The sequence below is a fragment of the Nerophis ophidion genome, linkage group LG07 (assembly GCF_033978795.1).
Source record: "Nerophis ophidion isolate RoL-2023_Sa linkage group LG07, RoL_Noph_v1.0, whole genome shotgun sequence".
NCBI lineage: Eukaryota > Metazoa > Chordata > Actinopteri > Syngnathiformes > Syngnathidae > Nerophis > Nerophis ophidion.
In genome coordinates, this window is record NC_084617.1 from 31,095,736 (window position 1) to 31,112,504 (window position 16,769).

At 39.4% G+C, this 16,769-nt stretch overlaps 1 protein-coding gene and 1 long non-coding RNA gene across 4 annotated transcripts in view; one reads left to right on the forward strand and one right to left on the reverse strand.

Annotated features, from left to right (window-relative positions):
* The window catches only part of LOC133556230 (uncharacterized), a 35,021-nt gene extending 22,599 nt beyond the window's left edge, over positions 1-12,422 (forward strand). The window contains exon 2 of the long non-coding RNA XR_009807480.1: positions 12,104-12,422. This is a non-coding gene — a long non-coding RNA (uncharacterized LOC133556230). The remainder of the gene's footprint in view (positions 1-12,103) is intronic.
* Positions 1-16,769, reverse strand: part of hoxb3a (homeobox B3a) — a 136,145-nt gene that overhangs the window by 24,800 nt on the left and 94,576 nt on the right. For 2 of the 3 annotated variants that reach the window (XM_061905945.1, XM_061905947.1), the window contains one exon: positions 13,242-13,299. The gene's annotated coding sequence lies outside the window, so the exon portion shown is untranslated. Of the gene's footprint in view, positions 1-13,241; positions 13,300-14,416; positions 14,499-16,769 lie in introns of those variants that run through there. The other variant, XM_061905946.1, reaches the window with a different exon arrangement.

The following is a 16,769-nucleotide window of genomic DNA, read 5'->3' on the forward strand; positions in this document are numbered from 1 at the left end:
CATCTCATTCTATGTGGTTCTACATGTGTGGTTCCATCTCATTCTAAGAGGTCTACATGTGTGGTTCCATTGGTTCTCTGTGTGGTTCCATCTCATTCCATGTGTGTCTACATTTGTTGTTCCATGGCATTCCATGTGGTTCCATCTCATTTTATGTGGGTCTACATTTGTGGTTCCATGTCATTCCATGTGGTTGTTTGTGCGGATCCATCTCACTTTATGTGGGTTTATATTTGTGGCTCCATGTCATTCCATGTAGTTGTTTGTGTGGTTCTATCTCACTAAATGTGTTTCTACATTTGTGATCCTGCGTCATTCTATTGGTTCTCTGTGTGGTTCCATTTCATTCTATGTGGGTCTACATATGTGGTTCTGTGTCATTCCATTGGGTCTATGTGTTGTTCCATCTGGTTGTTTGTGTGATTCTATGTCACTTTATGTGGTTCTGCATTTGTGGTTCAAAGTCATTTCATGTGATTCTTTGTGTGGTTCAATGTCACCCTATGTGGTCTACCTTTGTGGTTCCCTTGTTCCATGTGTGGTTCCACCTCATTTTATGTGGTTCTACATGTGTGGTTCCATCTCATTCTATGTGGGTCCACTTATGTGGTTCCATTGGTTCTGTGTTTGGTTCCATCTCATTATATGTTGGTCTATATTTGTGGTTCCATCTCATTCCTTGTGGCTCTACATGTGTGGTTCCATCTCATTCTAAGAGGTCTACCTGTGTGGTTCCATTGGTTCTTTGTGTGGTTCCATCTCATTCTATGTGTGTCTACATTTGTTGCTCCATGTGGGTCCATCTCATTTTATGTGGGTCTACATTTGTGGTTCCATGTTATTCCATGTGATTGTTTGTGTGGTTCCATCTCACTTTATGTGGGTTTATATTTGTGGTTCCATGTCATTCCATGTGGTTGTTTGTGTGGTTCTATCTCACTATATGTGTTTCTACATTTGTGATCCTGTGTCATTCTATTGGTTCTCTGTGTGGTTCCATTTCATTCTATGTGGGTCTACATATGTGGTTCTCTGTCATTCCATTGGGTCTATGTGTTGTTCCATCTGGTTGTTTGTGTGGTTCTATGTAACTTTATGTGGTTCTCCATTTGTGGTTCAAAGTCATTTCATATGATTCTTTGTGTGGTTCAATGTCCCCCTATGTCGTCGACATTTGTGGTTCCCTTGTTCCATGTGTGTTTCCACATCATTCTATGTGGTTCTACATGTGTGGTTCCATCTCATTCTTTGCGGGTCCACTTGTGTGGTTCCATTGGTTCTGTGTGTGGTTCCATCTCATTTTATGTGGTTCTACATGTGTGGTTCCATGTCATTCTAAGAGGTCTACATGTGTGGTTCCATTGTTTCTCTGTGTGGTTCCATCTCATCCTATGTGTGTCTGCATTTGTTTTTCCACGGCATTCCATGGGGTTCCATCTCATTTTATGTGGTTCTTCATTTGTGGTTCCATGTCATTCCATGTGGTTGTTTGTGTGGTTATATCTCACTTTATGTGGGTTTTTTATTTGTGGTTCCATGTCATTCCATGTGGTTGTTTGTGTGGTTCTATCTCACTATATGTGTTTTTACATTTGTGATCCTGCGTCATTGTATTGGTTTTCTGTGTGGTTCCATTTCATTCTATCTGGGTCTACATGTGTGGTTCCATCTCACTCTATGTGCTTGTTTGTGTGGTTACATCTCAAATATATGTGGTTGTTTGTGTGGTTACATCTCAAATCTATGTGGGTTTACATCTGTGGCTCTATATCATTTCATTGGTGCTATGTGTGGTTCCATCTTATTGTCTGTGGTTGTTTGTGTGGTCCCATGTCACTATATGTGGTTCTACATTTGTGATCCTGTGTCATTTCATTGGTTCAATGTGTGGTTGCATCTCATGCTATGTGGGTCTACATGTCATTCCATGTCATTCCAGGTGGTTGTTTGTGTGGTTCTATTTCACCCTATGTGGGTCTACATGTGTGATTCTGTGTGATTCCATTGGTTCTATGTGTGATTCGATTTCATTTACATGGGCCTACATGTGTGGTTCCATGTCATTCCATGTGGTTATTTGTGTGGTTCTAGGTCACTCTATGTGGGTCTACATGTGTGGTTATGTGTCATTCCATTGGTTCTATATGTGGTTCCATGTCATTGTATGTGTTTGGGGGGTAGCGGGTATGAACCGCAGGGTGATGTGATGCGTGTAGTGCAGCCATCCTTGGATAGCATAGTTGCATGCCTGTCTGCTGCTTGCTTTGTTGCATGCCTGCTGCTTGCTGCCTCTCGCTTCCAGGAACTGCCGCTGGCTAGCTGATCAAGAACCAAGCGATGGATAAGCAGAATGCGTAAGTCTTTCCTCGCCAGTACATAGCCTCTCCATCACCAAGATCTTTGCTGTCCCTCCTCGTGGCAGTCCCCGGTAACTGTGTGCCTTGCGGCCTCAGGCTAAACAGCATGGGATCCCCCGGGGTGGATAGCTTAGTCCTCATCCAGGCTACCACCATCCGAATGATCAGTGCCTACTGGCTAACCACTTGGTTATAGGCTACGGGAGAAAACCCCCAACGAAAAATCTGTGGCGAGGACCCGCATTAGGCAGTCACCAACAGACCGGTGCTCTGGCAGTCCTCTGCAACCCCATGCGGCAGATGGTCGTCATGAGCTTTTCATGCCACTGGAGGACGTCACATGGGGCCAAGACAACACAGTGTGGGTAGAGACTGCGCACTTCTACCACCACTTAAATCAATTCACTGCGCAGGTGTTTTTGCTCCTCCTCAGCACTACCCCCCCCCCCCCCCCCCCCCCACACACACACACACCGCCTCCCCAACCCCCCCAACCTCCCGCCCTCAAGTCCTGCGGTGATGGGGAAGGGCGGCTGGTACAGGTCAAGGATGTGACTGGCAGTACCTAGCCCAACCCTGCACGTAGGCGGCGTGCGAGTGAAGGTCGCTATGGTATGGGATGGAACAGCATGCCTCTCCGGCAGCTTCGCATGTGACTGAGCAGCCCCGCTCTGCTCACCCTGAAATGGGAAGGGCCTAGAAAAGGTGGCCTAAAAATGGTCTGTTCCTCATCGCCCGGGCAGCCTACCACAGCTGCCGGCCATCCCTTTATGCGGTCGAAAACAAACTTACAAGAAAAACAAAATTCTTCACAATAGCGTCATGGAACGTCCGCACACTTTTGGATGTACGTGATCTCTCCAGCCGCCCGCAGCGAAGAACAGCACTCGTTGCACATGAACTAAACCGATACGGCATTGACATAGCCGCCCTGAGCGAAACCCGCTTACATGGGGAAGACTCAATCACGGAGGCGGGAGAAGGCTACAGCTTCTTCTGGAAGGGTCATCCAGAAGGCTCCCGTCGTATACATGGAGTGGGGTTCACCGCCAGGACAAGCCTGCTTCACAAGATCCCAGAATCTCCTGTGGGTATAAGCGAAAGGCTCCTGACGTGGCGTGTACCACTCACCAAAAATCGCCATGTCACCCTTATCAGCGCTTACGCCCCAACCCTGGATGCAGACCTCAAGAGCAAGGATACATTCTATGCTTCACTAAACTCCGCCATAGAGGGAACGCCTCCCACCGACAAGCTCTTACTCCTCGGGGATTTTAACGCGAGGGCAGGCTCTGACAGTGGGCTCTGGACCGGAACACTCGGTCAGCACGGGGTTGGTAGGCTCAATGATAATGGGCTTCGCCTCCTTACACTCTGCTCTGAACATCAGTTGATCATCACCAACACCCTGTTCCAGCTCAAGGATAAATTCAAGACCTCCTGGCAACATCCTCGCTCGAAATATTGGCACCTCCTCGACTATATTATGACCCGTCGTAGAGACAGGAAGGAGGTCTTAATCTCCAGAGCGATGCGTGGAGCGGACTGCTGTACCGACCATCAAATGATCAGAGCCAAATTTCAGATGGAAGTCCGCCCCCAACTGAAGAAAACACCACCAAACAAGAGACTCAACTGTGAAGCACTCAAATCCAAGCACTTTGTAGACCAGCTCAGAGCACAGCTTGCAGAAAATTTGTCTGCAATCCCTGATACCCACCTGGACCCTGACATCAACACCTGCTGGAACTCCCTAAGGACTGCCATCCATCAGGCAGCAGAGGAATCCCTTGGGTACACCAGGCGTAAACATCAGGACTGGTTTGACAACAGTGCACCGGATATCCATAAACTTCTCCAGGCAAAACACAAAGCCCATGCTGCTTACCTGGCCAACCCACAATCCATCACACTAAAAACTTGACTCTCTTTCATAAGAGCCGAAGTCCAGCGTACCCTCAGAGCCATGGAGAATGACTGGTGGATCAAGAAAGCCAGCGAGATCCAACTCTATGCTGACACCAACAATTCTCATGGATTTTATGATGCCGTCAAATCCATATATAGTCCACAGAGAAAAAACATAACCCCAGTCAGATCGGCAGACGGAGTCACCCTCTATAAGGACACACCCCAGATCCTAAATAGATGGGCTGAACATTTCAACACTCTCCTTAACTCCGAAAATCCCTCTGAGCAGGACATTTTCACCAATTTCCCAACCACTCCCCCTGTCGACCACCTGGACTCCCCGCCTACCTATGCTGAGGTCCAAAAAACCATCAAGGGCCTAAAAAACAACAAAAGCCCAGGCCCTGACGGTATCCCAGCTGAGGTACTGAAGCTTGGTGGCTATCTCCTCACCCGCCGGCTTCACCAGTTGATTGACTCCATCTGGTCCTCTGAAGCCATCCCCCAGGAATGGAAGGATGCTACCATAATAACCATCTTCAAGAGAAAGGTGACAAAGCCGACTGTGGAAACAGCAGAGGAATTTCCCTGCTCTCGGTTGCTGGGAAAGTCCTTGCTCGGATCATGCTCTCTCGTTTAGTTACTCACATCTCTGAGAACATCTTGCCTGAATCACAGTGTGGATTCAGAAGAGATCGGAGTACTACTGACATGATCTTTGTAGCCAGGCAGGTACAAGAAAAGTGCCGGGAACACCACCAGGATCTGTACATCGCCTTCATCGACCTGTCCAAGGCATTTGACACCGTAAACCGGAATCTCCTCTGGGACTTACTGGGAAGGATGGGAATTCCACCAAAGTTCCTCAACATCCTGAGACAACTTCACGATGGAATCCGAGCCTGTGTCCGCATTGGAGGCCAGCAATCCCCCTCTTTTAATGTGAAAGTCGGGGTCAGGGAGGGATGTGTCCTAGCCCCTGTTATATTCAACCTCTTTCTCTCAGCAGTCACTCTCCTCTCACACAAAGCTCTGGGAACCACAGATGGCATCCACATACAGTTCCGGCTAGACAGCAGTCTCTTTAACATCCGGCGCCTCCAGGCCTTCACTAAAATTAGAAAACAACAGATCCTAGAACTTCAGTATGCTGACGATTGTGCTCTCCTTGCCCACACGCCAGACTCTCTCCAACGTGCACTTACCGTGGTCTCATCCACGTACAGTGCCCTAGGACTCAAGGTCAACATTTCAAAAACACAGATCATCGCGCAACACTCTATCCATCAGTCAGAAGTGCCTGTCTTCAACATTGATGGCCAGCAGCTCACCATCGTTCAACACTTCACCTACCTCGGAAGCGTCCTGTCCTGCACCTGTAACATCGATAACGACATCCAGGTCCGTGTTGGGTTAGCGTCTGCTGCCTTCGGTAGGCTCAAAACCAGGGTCTTCCTGAACAGAAACCTGACAGTTTCCACCAAAGCAGCTGTTTACAGAGCAGTTTCTCTGTCCACACTGCTCTATGGCTCGGAAGCCTGGACCCCTTACCAAAGGCACGTCAGAATCCTGGAGAGATACCACATCCGCTGCCTGCAACGGATTCTGGGTCTGACCTGGGAGGACAGGGTCCCTCATGTGGATATTTTTGACCGGACCCAAACACCCAGCATCCAAGTGTTCCTTGCGCAAAGACATCTGCGCTGGGTGGGGCATGTAATCCGCATGCCTGCCCAGAGACTCCCACGACAGATCCTCTACGGCCAACTCCAGGAAGGCTGTAGGTCTCCTGGGGGTCAGCGGAAACGCTACAAGGACCACATAAAACCCTCCTGAAGCGCTGTGCTATCCAGCCTTCCGCACTGGAAGTCTTGGCTGCTGATCACCACACCTGGCGCGACTGCAGTCACGCCGGCATTGCTCATCTCCAGGAGCAGACCACTGAGAGGAGAAAACGACAACATATACAGCGACATCAGCGCCCCTCTCAAACGTGGACTACATCTGCCCCACATGTGGCAAACCATGCGGGTCACGCATTGGCCTGCACAGCCACATGCAATGGCATATTCGAAACCCCCCTCAATGACCCATTACTGGAGCAACGTCATCATCGTAATCGATGGACAGCCATAAGCATTTGGTTGTTAGTATGGTTCTATGTTACTTTATGTGGTTTTACATTTATGGTTCAATCTCATTTCATGTGATTCTTTGTGTGGTTCAATGTGGCCCTGTGTGGTCTACCTTTGTTGTTCCATGGGTTCCATGTGTAGTTGCATCTCACAGGCTGTGGTCCTACTTTGTGGTTCCATCGGTTTCATGTGCAGATCCATCTCATTATATGTGGTTCTATATGTGTGGTTCCGTTTCATTCTATGTGGATCTACATTTGTTGTTCCATTGGTTCTCTGTGTGGTTCCATCTTATTTTATGTGGGTCTACATTTGTGGTTCCATGTCATTCCATGTGGTTGTTTGTGTGGTTCTATGTCAATAAATGTGGTTTTACATTTGTGATCCTGTGTCATTGTACTGGTTCGATGTGTGGTTCAATCTCATTCTATGTGGGTCTACATGTGTGGTTCCATCTCATACTATGTGGGGGTACATTTGTGGTTCCGTGTCATTCCACGTGGTTGTTTGTGTGGTTCTATGTCACTATATGTGGTTCTACATTTGTGATCCTGTATCTTTACAATGGTTCTACGTGTGGTTCCATTTCATTCTATATGGATCTACATTTGTGGTTCCATGTCATTCCATGTGGTTGTCTGAATGGTTCTATCTCACTATATGTGTTTCTACATTTGTGATCCTATGTCATTCCACTGGTCCTATGTGTGGTTCCATCTCATTCTATGTTGTTTTTCCGTGGTTTCATCTCAAATCTATGTGGGTCTACATTTGTGGTTCTGTGTCACTCTATTTGGTTGATGTGTTGCTCTATGTCACTCTATGTGGGTCTACATTTGTGGTTCTAAGTTTCTCCATTGGTCCTATGTGTGGTTCCATCTAATTTTATGTGGTTGTTTGTGTGGTTTTATGTCAATTTATGTGGTCCTACATTTGTGTTTCAATGTCATTTTATGTGAGTCTTTGTATGGTTCAATGTCACCCTATGTGGTCTACCTTTGTGGTTCCATTGGTTCCATGTGTGGTTCCATCTCATTCTATGTGGGTCTACATGTGTGGTTCCATCTCATACCATTTGGGTCTACATTTGTGGTTCCATGTCATTCCACGTGGTTGTTTGTGTGGTTTATATGTTCTACATTTGTGACGTGTATCTTTACACTGGTTCTATGTGTGGTTCCATTTCATTCTATATGGATCTACATTTGTGGTTCCATGTCATTCCATGTGGTTGTCTGAATGGTTCTATCTCACTATATGTGCTTCTACATTTGTGATCCTATGTCATTCCACTGGGTCTATGTGTGGTTCCATCTCATTCTATGTTGTTTTTTGTGTGGTTCCATCTCAAATCCATGTGGGTCTACATTTGTGGTTCTGTGTCAAAATATGTGGTTGATGTGTTGCTCAATGTCACTATATGTGGTTCTACATTAGTGATCCTGTGTCATTCCAATGGTTCTATGTGTGGTTCCATCTCATTCCATGTGGTTGTTTGTGCGGTTCTATGGCACTAAATGTGGTTTTACATTTGTGATCCTGTGTCATTTCAATGGTTCTATGTGTGGTTCCATGTCATTGTATGTGGGTCTACACGTGTGGTTCCATCTAATTCCATGTGGTTGTTTGTGTGTTTTATGTCATTCTATGTGGGTCTACATTTGTAGTTCCATTGGTTCCACGTGTGGTTCCATCTTATTCTATGTGGTTGTTTATGTGGTCCTATGTCACTACATGTGGTTCTACATTTGTGATCGTGTCATTCCATTGGATACATGTGTGGTTCCATCTCAATCTATGTGGGTCTACATTTGTGGTTCCGTGTCATTCTATTGGTTCTTTGTTTGGTTCAATGTGTGACTATGTAGGTCTACATTTGTGGTTCCAAGTCATTCTATGTGGGTCTACATTTGTGGTTTCATGTCATTCTATGGGGGTCTTCATTTGTGGTCCTATGTCATTCCATGTGGTTCTATGTTTGGTTCAATGTCATTCAATGTGGTCCTACATGTGTGGTGTTATGTGATGTTATGTAATCCTATGTGTGGTTCTACGTGATTATATTTTCTGCCTCACCTGGTGTTTAGTTCACTGCACGTCACTGACATGATTATATTTTCTACATGTGTGATTCTATGTCATTCTGTGTGGGCCTATGTGTGTGGTTGTAAGTTAACTACGTAGTTTTGTGCGCGGGTCAATGTAATCATATGTGTGGTTCTACATGATTATACGTTCTACATGCCTGGATCTATGTAATCCTGTGTGGTCCTACATAATTGAATGTTCAACATGGGTAATTATACAGTATGTCATTCTATGTTGTTCTGTGTAATTCCATGGGGTTTTACATGTGTGGATCTATGTAATCAAAAGTGTGGTTCTACATAATTACAGTACATGTCCTACATGTGTGATGCTATGCCATTTTATGTGGGACTATGTGTGTGATTGTAAGTTATCTATTTAATTTTGTGTGTGGGTCTATGTAATCGTATGTGTGGTACTTCATTATTACATGTCCTACATGTGTGGTCCTATGTAATTATATGTGTGATTCTACATAATTATATGTTCTACATGTGTGCATCCATGTCATTCTATGTGGTTCTATGTATTTTGCAATGTGGTTGTACATGTGTGAACATATGTCATTCTATGTTATTATGAGTGATTCTATGGGGTTCTACATGTGTGAAACTATGTAATTCTATGTGTGGTTCTACATAATTATAATTTCTCCATGTGTGATTCTATGTCATCTATGTAGGACTATGTGTGTGGTTGTAAGTTTTTCTATGCAGTTTTGTGTGTGGATCTATGTAATCATATGTGTGGTTCTACATGATTATATGTCTACACGTGTGGTTCTAAGTAATCCTATGTGGTTCTACATAATGATCATTTCAACGTGTGTGATTCTATGTTGTCCTACTAAGTGGGATTCGACATGTGTGGATCTTTGTAATCATATGTGTGGATTCTACAAAAATATATGTTCTAGATGTATGTATACACTCAATGTAGACTATGACAATCCATGTCAATTTATGTAGAACTATCTGGTTCTATGTCCTCTGTGTGGTCCTATGTGGTTTTATGTTAGTCTGTGTGGTTCTATGTCCTTGTATGGGGTCTTCTGTCATTCTATGTGTGATTCTAAGTCATTCCATGTGGTTCTAAGGCATGCAATGTGGTTCAATCCACATCCACCATCAACATCATCATCATCATCATCATCACCATCATTACCATCATCATAGACATCAACATATCATACTGTATGGTATAGTATCATTGTGTATCATATTGAATAGTATTGTGTTATATTGTATCATCATGTATCATATAATACAGTACAATATAGAATAGTATAGTATCGCATTGTACCGCATTATATTGTAAGATATCACATCCTATCGTACCGTATCTTACAGTGTCATATAAAATCGCATAGTATCATATTGTGTCCTATTTTATCATATTTGTTGGTATTGGGTCATATTGTATCATAATTTAGCACATATATTAAAGTATAGTGTAGTATTTTATACTGTAGTATTATATAGTATCGCGTTGCATTGTACCGTTTCATATTGTAATGTAATACATTGTATCCCTGAGTATCTATATCGTATCGTAACATGTGACCGTATCGTTTAGTATAATACAGTATCATATGAAATTGTATTGTGTCAAATTTAATAGTATTGTGTGGTATTGTATCGTAATGTATCATTTAGTATAGTGTAGTATCGAATAGCATCGTATCGTATAATATAGTACAGTGTAGTATAGTATAGTACAGTATAATATCGCATTGTATTACATTGTACTGTAATATATAGTAACATAATTGTACCAAATCATTTTTCGTTCTATGGTATTTGGTCATATTGTACATTATTGTATCATATGGTGGCGACTTGTCCAGGGTGTACGCCGCCTTCTGCCCGATTGTAGCTGAGATATCCGCCAGCGCCCCCCGCGACTCCAAAAAAGGGAGTAAGCGGTAGAAAATGGATGGATGGATGGTATTGTGTCATATTGTATCAGATAATATCATTTTGTATCATATCATATGATATTGTGTTGTATTGCATCGGATACTATAATTTTGTATCATATTGTATGATAATGTGTCGTATTGTATCATATTGTATGGTATTGTGTCGTATCAGATACTTTCATTTTGTATCATATCGTACTGTATGGTATTGTGTTGTATTCTATCAGATACTATTATTTCGTATTATACTGTATGATAGCGTGTCCTATTGTATCATATTGTATAGTATTGTGTTGTATCAGAGACTATCATGTTGAATCATATCGTATGATTGTATCATCTTGAATGATATTGTCATTTTGTATCATATCGTATGATATTGTGTCATATTGTATCATATTGTATGATATTGTGTCATATCGTATCATATTGTGTTATATTCTGTTGTATCATATTGTATGAAATTGTGTTTATATGCCGCTGGACAAAGCTCAAACGATATCTCGTTGACATGTATGACTTAAGTGTTATTTATGACAATGACAATAAAGAAATTGATTGATTGATTGATTGATTGATTGATTGATTGATTGATTGATTGATTTATTGATTAATTGATCGATTGATTGTCGTCTTATATTGTGTGACATTGTGTAGTATCATACTGTATGAAATTGGGTGGTGTAGTATCATATTGTATGATACTGTGTGGTATTGTATCACACTGTAAGATACAGTGTGGTATTGTGTGTATTGTATCATGTTGTATGATATTGTGTTTTATTGTATCACACACACACACGTATATATATATATATATATATATATATATATATAAATATATATATATATATATATATATATATATATATATATATATATATATATATATATATATATATACGTGTGTGTGGTCTCATATACAGTGTCATGTACAGTAAAATGTACAGTAGCATGCACAATGAAATGTACAATAGCTGGGTAAAGTAACATGTCCAGTAGCATGCAGTATCATTACAGTAGCTTGTACAGTATCTATGTAAGGCATCATGTACAGTATCATCTACAGTAAATGTGTACAGTATCATGTACACTAACATGTATAGTAGAATTTACAGTTCTATTACAGTTGCATGTAGAGTATCATGTACAGTGTACGTACAGTGTCGATGTAAGGTATCATGTACAGTATCATGCGCAATATAGATTTACAGTATCATTTACAGCATCACGTACAATATCATGTGCAGTAGCATGTACAGTATCGTGGACAGTAGCATGTACAGGATCTATATAAGGTATCATGTACATATGTACAGTAGCATGTACATTATCTATGTACAGTATCACATTCAGTATCACGTACAGTATCATGGACAGTACATATGTACAGTATCATGTACAATATGTATGTACAGTACAATGTACAGTATATATGTACAGTATCATGTACAGTATCATGTGCTATACAGTGTCATGCAAAGTATCATGTAAGGTCACCATACAGCACTCATTTAGTCACACACACACACACACACACACACACACACACACACACACACACACACACACACACCCGCCTTAGAAGAGGCAGATCACATTCTACGCGGGCTGCAAGAAGAAGATGATGCGCGTGCAGGTTGCAGTGGGAAGTTTTCTGTGTGGATTTACTAACATCTTTTTTTACTCAGCAATCCAACCTCCAACCCGTTTTGGTTCCTGTTTTCTTCCTGGTGGCACCAGCAGCGAGAGGAGGTGATGGATGCATGCGCAGACTTGCAACATCCTAACGAATGGAACTTTTGTACTTTTTATCAAATTTTTATTATTTTGGAAATGCATCGCCATTTTCCAAGAGTTTTGGATATTAAGATTAGATGTGATGTTTTTATCCAGGAGGACTTTAAGAATTTTTGTGACAAAATGTGCATGAAAAAGTCAGGTTTTCTGTATTATTATTTATATTGTATTTTCTCCCAAAGACAATTAAAAACGCTATGATTGACGATGCATGAAGTTTATTATATTGCATGTAATCAAACAATATTTAAATACTGCAATAATTACTCTGATATGTACTTTATGTGATGAGGTAATGTTTACATGGAAATAAAACAGTTTTAGTTTTTTTTACAGAGAAAAACAAAGAAGTTAATTTTCAAACAACTCATGAGTCGGTTTTGATACTCGGGGTGACGATTCGATTCTGAATCTAGTCTTGACTAAATAAAAATGTTTGGATTATAGATTATAATAAACTATTTCAAAAGTTGCCTCCAGCTCCTTGAGGCTGTGGACACGTAAGATGTGTTTGCGCAGTAAATTAGCCGCATGGCCTGAAAATAAAAGATTTTAAAAATTGTTTCTTAAAAAAATGGATTCAGTTCAGAATCGTAATAAATAAGAAGATTCTGGTTTGGATGTGAATTTTTTTTTCATGTCGCCTTCAGATAAAATATCAACTTTTTTTTTTTTTTTAAATGATCTGCCAGTCAAACAATGACTTTGAACTGCACTTTAAATAAATCTTAGGCCAAACAAATATGTAACTATGTGACAATATATATATATATATATATATATATATATATATATATATATATATATATATATATATATATATATATATATATATATATATATATATATATATATACATATACATATATATATATATATATATATATATATATATATATATATATATATATATATATATATATATATATATATATATATATATATATATATATATATATATATATATATATATATATATATATATATATATATACATAGTTATATATATGAGCAATAAAGAAGACTTACCGGGAGATGTTCCTCTACGTCCTGCTGCTGTATTCCCGGAAAAGTTGCGCCTGCACAACTGCAGGGTTGGCGGGAGAAGACGAGGGGCGCCAGGAAGGGAAAAAAAAGGAAGAAAGAAAAAAAAAAGTTGAGATCAAAAATCGATAGAGAACCAAAAAAATGTTGTCTAATCGAAGACTTTCAGTTGGAGTGTTCATGGAAGCTTCCAGAAATGAAGAAATACGAGAAGATGAAGCAACTTATTGATTCTGTTTTTACCAGAAGCGTGTGTGTGTGTGTGTGCGTGTGTGTGCGTGTGTGTGTGTATATATATATATATATATATATATATATATATATATATATATATACAATTTTCATTATACACAATCCTAATTTAGTTGATAATCACTAATTAAAATGATATAATTTCAAATTGGTTTACAATGGGGCTTCACAGTGGGAGAGGGGTTAGTGCGTCTGCCTCACAATACGAAGGTCCTGCAGTCCTGGGTTCAAATCCAGGCTCGGGATCTTTCTGTGTGGAGTTTGCATGTTCTCCCCGTGACTGCGTGGGTTCCCTCCGGGTACTCCGGCTTCCTCCCACTTCCAAAGACATGCACCTGGGGATAAGTTGATTGGCAACACTAAATTGCCCCTAGTGTGTGAATGTGAGTGTGAATGTTGTCTGTCTATCTGTGTTGGCCCTGCGATGAGGTGGCGACTTGTCCAGGGTGTACCCCGCCTCCCGCCCGATTGTAGCTGAGATAGGCGCCAGCGCCCCCCGCGACCCCGAAAGGGAATAAGCGGTAGAAAATGGATGGATGGATGGATGGTTTACAATGAAAATCAAGTATCTGAAGGCCGATACAGACGCAGACGGCCTATATTTGAGCCAAATGTTCCCGAAAAAAAATGTTACATAAATAGTGTCTAATTATTCAATTCATTCCATCTCATTAGAAATGCATTTTGTTGTTTACCGGAAAAAGAAAATATTAGTGCGTCTGAATAAGAACATTGAATAAATGATGATAATCGCGGTACATTTGAGTATTATTTGGTTCCATCTGACAGTATTTGTCACGCACTGACTTGTTATAATTATATAAATAATGTTGAGTCGAAGTTGTGTCCTAAATCAACACGCAGCCACGCGCATCAAACGTCTTCGGGCTTTTCTTCCTGGCACTCACGCGGCTGAAACCCGCGTCCACCTCGGCAGCATCGCGGCGTCCTGTCCGGTCCGTCCTGTCCGGTCCGTCCCTGCGGGATATGTGCGCGCGTGTCGGCTCGGCAAAGTTGTGCTGGGCGTGAGTGGGCCGACTGGGAGTCAACGCAACACAAAAGGCGACATCCATGGACCCACAACCTGCCGAGTCAGTACTTTGGCAAAAGGCGCTTTGGGGGTTCTTGCAAGATCATCACTTTATCACACAAATGCTTTTGTTGTGTGGCCTTCACGTGACTTCCATATCACGCTAATAATGATTTTTATAAGCTTCAGTATATTTATTGGTGAACTTGTTTGATGTAAACAGTAAATATAATCATGACGTGCACAATCACGTAAATAACTGACATGTGCAAGGATGATCAATAATAGTGCAGAGTGAAGTAAAAAGATGACGTCAGCATGAGCCAACCCACAATTAGCTATTTTACAATATTTTATAGGACAATAATAACAATATTTACAAAGTAAATATTAGCAACAATACGTTATTTAATCATCTTGTTGTGAAAATTAAGCAAAAACGTCTTTATTATTGAATAACTAAACATGTTTACAATATTATTTATAATCATAGAACATGTCTACAATATTTTATAGGACCTAATAATAACATATACAAAGTAAATATGAGCAACAATAAGTTGCTTAAGTAGCTTGTTGTGATAATTAAGCAAACATTTCCTTTTTTTTTAAATAATTAACCATATTTACTATATTTTATACAATCTTTGAACATTTACAATATTGTATAGGACCATTATTAAAACGTTTACAAAGTAAATATTAGCAATACTATGTATAATTTGCTTGTTGGGACAATTAAGCAAAAATATCTGTATTATTAAGTAATTAAACATATTTACAATATGTTTTATAAACATAGAACATGTTTACAATATATTATAGGACCATGATAATATTTACAATATTTTATAGAACCATACTAATATTTACAATATTTTATAGGACATTAATAAGAACATTTGCAAAATAAGTATAACAAATAAATTATATAATTTGCTTGTTTTGACAATCAAACAAAAACGTCTTAATTGTATAATAATTAAACATGTTTAAAACATTTTATACAATCATAGAACATGTTTACATTATTTTATATAATCGTAGAACATGTCTACAATATTTTATAGGACCTAATAATAACATTTACCAAGTAAATATGAGCAACAATAAGTTGCTTAAATAGCTTGTTGTGACAAGTAAGCAAAAATGTTTTAATTTCTTTTAATAATTAACCATATTTACAATATTTTATACAATCTTTGAACATTGACAATATTTTATAGGACCATTATTAAAATGTTTACAAAGTAAATATTAGCAATACTATGTATAATTTGCTTGTTGTGACAATCAAGCAAAAACATCTGTATTAATAATTAATTAAACATATTTAAAATATTTTTTACAATCATATAACATGTTTACAATATATTATAGGACCATGATAATATTTAAAATATTTTATAGGACTATACTAATATTTACAATATTTTATATGACCATAATAAGAACATTTGCGAAGTAAATATAACAAATAAGTTATTTAATTTGCTTGTTTTGACAATACAGCAAAAATGTCATAATTGTATAACAATTAAACATGTTTACAACATTTTATACAATCATAGAACATGTTTACAATATTTTATAGGACCATAATAAGAACATTTTCACAGTAAATTTGAGCAACAATCAGTTAAATAATTCCCTTGTTGTGACGATTAGGCAAAAACATCGTTATTATTTAATAATTAACCATGTTTACAAGATGTTAGAACAAAGTGAATATTAAAAACAAGTTATTTAATTTTCTTGTTTGCAATTTATGTACTGCACTTTACACACAACCTCTTTCTACAACTTTTGGGTTTTACTTTTTTTTCCTGTAGTTTTTGTGTTTATACTTTCGTAGGATTGCACAAGCAAAACATAACCACAGTCACAAACTTAACACTGACCCAGTAATATTGTTTTTAAATAGTTATTTGTATCCTTTAATTAAATAAATACACTTTTAACCAGCAGGACAGAACATGAGGGGCAGTGTTTCATTTTTAATAGAAAAAAAAAAAAGTTTTTTGTAGTATTATCCTGCTAGTACTTTTAAGGCTGCATTGTGAAATTAATTCAATTAGAAACAAACTCCAATATATTTGCAGTTGTTTTTATGAATTGTTTAATTAAATGATAAATGGGTTGTACTTGTATAGCGCTTTTCTACCTTCAAGGTACTCAAAGCGCTTTTCTACCTTCAAGGTACTCAAAGCGCTTTGACACTACTTCCACAT